We start from the raw sequence: 7,077 nt of genomic DNA, 5'->3' as shown, positions 1-7,077 counted from the left end.
CTTCTTCTTTTCCAATTTGGATGCCTTTTATTTCTTTGTCTTGCCGGATTGCCCTGGCTAGCACTTCCAGCACAATGTTGAATAACAGTGGTGACAACGGGCATCCTTGTCTTGTTCCTGATCTTAGAGGGAAGGCTTTCAGTCTCTCACCATTGAGTACTATGCTGGCTGTGGGTTTTTCATATATGCTCTTTATCATGTTGAGGAAGTTTCCTTCAATTCCTACCTTTTGAAGTGTTTTTATCAAAAAGGGATGTTGGATTTTGTCAAATGCTTTTTCAGCATCTATTGAGATGATCAATTGATTTTTCCCTTTTGACTTGTTAATGTGTTGTAATACATTGATTGATTTTCTTATGTTGAAGCCTTTTATTTCTTTGTCTTGCCAGATTGCTCTGGTTAGCACTTCTAGCACACTGTTGAATAACCGTGGTGACAGCGGGCATCCTTGTCTTGTTCCTGATCTTAGAGGGAAGGCTTTCAGTCTCTCACCATTGAGTACTAAGCTGGCTGTGGGTTTTTCATATATGCTCTTTATCATATTGAGAAAGTTTCCTTCAATTTCTACCTTTTGAAGTGTTTTTATCAAAAAGGGATGTTGGATTTTGTCGAATGCTTTTTCAGCATCTATTGAGATGATCATTTGATTTTTCTCTTTTGATTTGTTAATGTGTTGTAATACATTGATTGATTTTCTTTTGTTGAGCCATCCTTGCATGCCTGGAATGAACCCCACTTGGTCATGGTGTATGATTTTTTAATGTGTCTTTGGATTTGATTTGCAAGTATTTTGTTGAGAATTTTTGCATCTATATTCATTAGGGAGATAGGCCTATAGTTTTCCTTTTTTGTAGCATCTTTGCCTGATTTTGGTATTCTTGTTTTTCTTAAGGCATATATGTTAGGTGCTAGTGCCCCCAGGTATATTTTTGCACTAGAGTGTTTACCTTTCATGAATAGTAATAACATTTCCTTTCTAACTTCCTAGGCATGCCTCAAACTCACTTCATTAAATTAGAACAAGTTTTAAATAAGCACACATTTGTAATGTGATCCAACTTTTTAAAGTGTTGGTGTATAATATTTTTATCTGTTGTATGTAATTTATCACTTAAGTATTCCTATTAAAGAATAGGTCTCAGATGGCGGGGATCTTGTTTTGTGAAAAGGAAACTGCAGGGAAGTGAATGGTTTGTCTGAAGTCACACTTTAAGTGTGAGGCTGGAATTTTGTTTCCTTATATGAATTATGTTGCTTTTTCCTTTATCTTGTGTTGCTGAAGGGCTGTCTTTTTTTTTAATCTTTTGAAATAAACAAGTCCTCAAGCCATCTGTTACCCTTTCATTCCTCACCTTTTTTCCCCCAATGAAATCTTAAGCCTGTCCACAGGCCTGCATCTCCTGGTTCTTCTCTTTGCCTCTCATATTTTTTTTAAATTCAGTTTTATTGAGATATATTCACATACCATACAATCATCCATGGTGTACAATCAACTGTTCATAGTACCATCATATACTTGTGCATTCATCACCCCAATCTATTTTTGAACATTTTCTTTATACTAGAAAGAATAAAAATAGGAATGAAAAATAAAAGTAAAAAAGAACACCCAAATCATCTCCCCCATCCCACCCTATTTTTCCTTTAGTTTTTGTCCCCATTTTTCTACTCATCTTTGGCAGCCCATGACCTGAACAAAACAAGCCTGCGGACCTTGGTGCACAGCAGTCTGTGAGACCTAGGCAGCTAATGTTTAACCTATCATCTTTGTAAGCCAGTAAAGAGAGAAAGGGTAAGTTGTACCTTTAAACAGGAAGTAAGCAGGAGGTGAGAAACTCTTGGTCTCTACCTGCTTCCTGGCCCCCAAGTGTTATCACTCTTGTGGTTATTTATAAAGCCCCATCCTATAATTCTTTCCTTCCTGCACCACCCCATGTCCCACCCTTAGGAATGTCTTTGTCTTAAACCCTTATAACTGGCTTGCTATCCTCTTTCAATCATGCTGCCAATTTCCCTGTGAAAGTGGTACCCACCTGGTGAGAAAAAAGCCATTTGATTTCTGCCTCCCTGTGAGTAAGCCCCCAATATATTGGATAAAGGGAGTGTGATCCACAAAGTTTTCATAATCACACTGTCACCCCTTATAAGTTACATTGTTATACAATTGTCTTCAAGAGTCAAGGCTACTGGGATGCAGTTTGGTAGTTTCAGGTATTTACTTCTAGCTATTCGACTACACTAAAACCTAAAAAGGGTTATCTATACAGTGTGTAAGAATGCCCACCAGAGGGACCTCTCAACTCCATTTGGAATGTCTCAGCCACTGAAGCTTTATTTTGTTTCATTTCTCATCCCCCTTTTGGTCAGGAAGATGTTCTCTGTCCCATGATGCTGGATCCAGGCTCATCCTTGGGAGTCATATCCCGTGTTGCCAGGGAGATTTACACCCCTGGGTATCAGGTCCCACATAGGGGGGAGGGCAGTGAGATTACGTGCTGAGGTGGCTTAGTGAGAGAGAGAGGGCCACATTTGAGCAACAGAGAGGCGCTCGGGGGAGACTCTTAAGCACAATTACAAGCAGGTTTAGCCTCTCCTTTGCAGTAACAAGCTTCAAAAGGGCAAGCCCCAAGACAGAGGGCTTGGCATACCAAACCGTCAGTCCTCAATATTTGTGAGAACATCAGCAACAACCCCGGTGGGGAAGCCAACATTTCTGCATTTCCCTCCAGCTCCTCAGGGGGACCCTGCGTATATATTTTTATTCTCTCCCAAATTACTTTGGGATGTATTGCTGTTTCACACTAACCTGTACAATCCTACCAGATCTCACTTCCTATTCCAAGTTTCCTGTAATTATGGTGTTTGAATAAATTGAATGTACAAGTTAAATTATTTAGTGCACTAAAGAAAATATGGAACCTGCACCAAATAAACATCTCTTCCCTCGGTCTCACATGGAAGTTGAAGTTTTAAGACACAGTCAGTATTGTCCTTTACCCTTTGGCATGATTTGCCTTAGTCCTAACCACATCTGCTTTATTCACATCTCTAATTGAAGTCTGGACTCTTTTTCAGCTTTTTTTTTTTTTTTTGAATAGTTGCTGTATGTGCTAATACTGACATTCATATCTGCTGAACTCTAGCTCTGAGTTTCAGGTGTCACACAGATACCCAAATTTCCAGAGACTGACCACGTTATACCCAGAGAGATCGGCATCTCAGAATTTAAATAGCCATTACAATTCAGGAATAGATATGACATAGTTTTTTTAATATACACATTTTACACAAGTACAAAGTTACATAGGTAAATTGTTTTTAAAAATCATATAATTAAATGAGGCCAGTACCAAGACAGTAGGTATTCCACCCCACAAGCCCCCCTACCTTTGTTAGGAGGCAACTACTTGAACTCTTTTAAGTGTTTCGTATTTATTACTACATTTCAAGCTGAATGGTTTTACTGCTCTTTTTAATTCATCAGTTTTAGATATTGTACATTGACTTCCTGCTAGGGAAGATGAGGATTTAGCTTTCATATACCAATACTTTCACATACACCCCCCATCACCCACTGTGGTTGATGTGAAATGTGTGTATTAATTTGACTCTAGGTAATATTAATTGCCACCAAACCATACCATGTGTGATAGTTAGATTTCCTTTCATGTCAGAGTTGGCAATAGTCTCTTTTTTTTAGGCATCCCAATTTTTATCTACTTCTGGCTCTTTTTTAATACATTATAAACCCAATTAATCTCTTTGTGACCCAGGGTTGTGATAGAGACCATCATGTCCCAAAGTGGTGACAGTTCTGTGCCTGCTTTTATATTTTTCTGGCCCCTCTCTACCTCTGGCTGTCACTTGTCTTGTCCCCTTGTCTTTTCTAACCCCTGTAAAATGGGGACTCAAAGTACCATCCTCCTTATCCTGAGGTTAAGGAGAATGCTCAGCACTAAACCAGGTCCTTAGAGCATTCACACTCCAACCATTCCTCTCTGCCCTTCAAGACTGCTTTTCTCCATCTGTTATGGGCTGAAGAATCAGGGAACCTGTAAACCAAGCACATGCATATAAAGTCCATTAGGTCAGGTGGAGACCTAGATGGTAAAGTGCATGGGCTTTGTGACAACTGCTGCTGACCAGCCTAAGGACTGACTAGGTAAGCAGTCCCAAGACCCCTGAGTTCAAGGTTCCCTGTGTTGTCTCCCTTGGGCCTCTATTGTGTCCAGGGCTTGAGGGTTTCTCAATGCCCCTCACCACACTTGGAACAGCATGAGTGACACAGCAGAGGCCAAAGACTGAGTGATCAGTCATTGGTAGGGGGACTCTGACACACCAATTTCAAAGTTGTTGCCATTTGTTCTTGGGAGGAGAGATAGGGCCTGGGCAGGGATGCCAGCTGGAGGGCAAAGGGTGAGCCTGGCTCTCAGTAGCAGTGGTGATAAGGCTTGAAGGGGCCATCACAGAACCGGCCCAGGTACTGGCTTTGCTTCTCAGTCAGCTTGGGCAGCTCCACTTTCAGCTTTCCCAGATGGGCTTTGGCCACCACCTCAGCTGGCTTCTTGGGCAGGAAGTGGACCCCAATTGGGGACTGGTCCTAATGGGTCCACAGCTCAATCTGTGCCAGCACCTGGTTGGTGAAGAATTTGCTCATCACAAAGCTACGGTGACCCATGGCACAGCCCAGATTGACCAGCCAGCCCTCAGACTGCAGTGGTCCACCTGGGACTGGATGCTCACCTGCTCTGCAGAGTTCTCATTGAGCCACTTGAAATCAGTCTCCACATCAAAGTGCCCAGTGTGACACAAGAGAGCATCATCCTTTATCTATGCAAAGTGCTGGCCAAGGATGATGTCGATACAGCCTGTGGTGGTGACAAAGATCTTGCCCTCCTTACAGGCTTCATCCATGGTGGTCAACTCATAACCCTCCATTGCAGCCTGTAGTGCATTAATGGGGTAGCTCTCAGTGATGATGACATGGACCCTGAAACCCCTGAGGGTCTGGGCACAGCCCTTTCCCATGTTGCCATAACACACCACCCTACCACCTCATCCTCAATCATCACATCTACAGCTTGCTTGATGCCATCTATGAGGGACTCCTGGAAACCACAGAGGTTGTCAAACTTGCTTTTGATGACGGAGTAGTTGACATTCATGGCAGGCACCTTCAGGATCCTGATGGCTATCATCTTGTAGAGGTCACAGACCCCAGTCATGGTCTCCTCAGAGATGCCTTGGACACCTGGCAGGAGGTGCAAGTACTTGGTGTGGATGAGGTTAGTGAGGTCACCACCATCATCCAGAATCATGTTGAAGTGCAGTGTCTTCTTGATGCATCACAGGTACTCCTCATTTATTTCTCTCTGTGCCCTGGAATGCCGGGCTTGGCCATGGCTGCTGCACCATGGTCTTGGGGGGAGAAGGTGTTATAGCTGGACCATTATGCCTTAGCACCCAGGCAACCAGAGAGGGTCTCACTGCTGTCTCCATAGTCATGTGTAGGTAGGAGACTGAGTACATCTCCCCCATGTGCATCAGGCCCAGCATCTCATTCTCCACAATGTCCAGGACCTCAAGAGGCCAGGCTGATGTCGGCAGCTTTGTAGGTTAATTTGTCCGACAAGCTGGTGGTGCTTCCGCATGGAGTGATGGGTACGGATGAAAGGGCCGAGCTTCTGACGGGGGACAGGAAGAGGGCCGGAGGTGGTGGCCAACAATAGTCTCTCTTTTTTTTTAATTCAGTTTTATTGAGATACGTTCACATACCATACAGTCATCCATGGTGTACAATCAGCTGTTCACAGTACCATCACATAGTTGTGCATTCATCACCCAAATCTATTTTTGAACATTTGCCCTACACCAGAAAGAATCAGAATCAGAATCAGAATAAAAAATAAAAATAAAAATAAAAATAAAAATAAAAAAATAACACCCAAATCACCCCGCCCCCCATCCCACCCTATTTTTCATTTAGGTTTTGTCCCCATTTTTCTACTCATACATCCATATGCTGGATAAAGGGAGTGTGATCCACAAAGTTTTCACAACCACACTGTCACCCCTTATAAGCTACATTGTTATACAACCTTCTTCAAGAGTCAAGGCTACTGAGTTGCAGTTTGGTAGTTTCAGGTATTTACTTCTAGCTATTCCAATATATTAAAACTTAAGAAGGGTTATCTATATAGTGCCACCAGAGTGACCGCTCAACTCCATTTGAAATCTCTCAGCCATTGAAGCTTTGTTTCATTTCATTTTCCATCCCCCTTTTGGTCAAGAAGATGTTCTCAATCCCACGATGCCAGGTCCAGATTCATCCCTGGGAGTCATATCCTGTATTGCCGGGGAGATTTACACCCCCGGGGGTCAGGTCCCACATAGTGGGGAAGGCAGCGAGATCACCCACCAAGGTGGCTTATTGAGAGAGGGCCACATCTGAGCCACAAAGAGGCACTCAGGGGGAGACGCTTAGGCACAATTATAAGCAGATTTAGCCTCTCCTTGCAGCAACAAGCTTCATAGGGGCCAGGCCCAAGACAGAGGGCTCAGCACATCAAGCTGTCATTCCCCAATGTTTGTGAGAACATCAGCAATAATCCAGGTGAGGAAATCCAACACCTCTGCATCCTTCCCCAGCTCTTCAGTGGGGCCCCAAATATATGTTTTTATTGTCCACCCAAATTACTTTAGGATGTGTTGCTATTTCATTCTAATCTATACAGACCTACCATAGCTCACTTCCTGTTCAAAGTTCCATGTAATTGTAGTGTTTAAACAAACTGACTGTAGAGGTTATAATGTTTAGAAAATATAGATCCCACACCAAATAAACATTTTTTCCCTTGGTCTGACATGGAAGTTGAAGTTTGAACACAGTCAGTTTCAACCTTTACCTTTTGGCCTGATTTGCTCTAGTCTTAATCAGATCTGCTTTATTCATATCTCTAATTGAAGTCTGGGCTCTATCTAAGCTTTTTTTTTTTTTTTTTTAACAGTTGTTATATGCATTAATACTGACATTCACATCTACTGAGCTCTAGCTCTGAGTTTCAGGTGTCACACAGA

At 42.6% G+C, this 7,077-nt stretch overlaps 1 pseudogene; it reads right to left on the bottom strand.

Annotated features, from left to right (window-relative positions):
- Nucleotides 1-4,429: 4,429 nt before the first annotated feature.
- LOC119515576 lies at nucleotides 4,430-5,505 on the bottom strand (annotated as a pseudogene).
- Between the last annotated feature and the right edge of the window lie 1,572 nt (nucleotides 5,506-7,077).

This window comes from Choloepus didactylus, chromosome 19 (assembly GCF_015220235.1).
Source record: "Choloepus didactylus isolate mChoDid1 chromosome 19, mChoDid1.pri, whole genome shotgun sequence".
NCBI lineage: Eukaryota > Metazoa > Chordata > Mammalia > Pilosa > Megalonychidae > Choloepus > Choloepus didactylus.
Note: the sequence above shows the minus strand (reverse complement) of the source record. Positions and strands in the feature narration are given on the sequence as shown.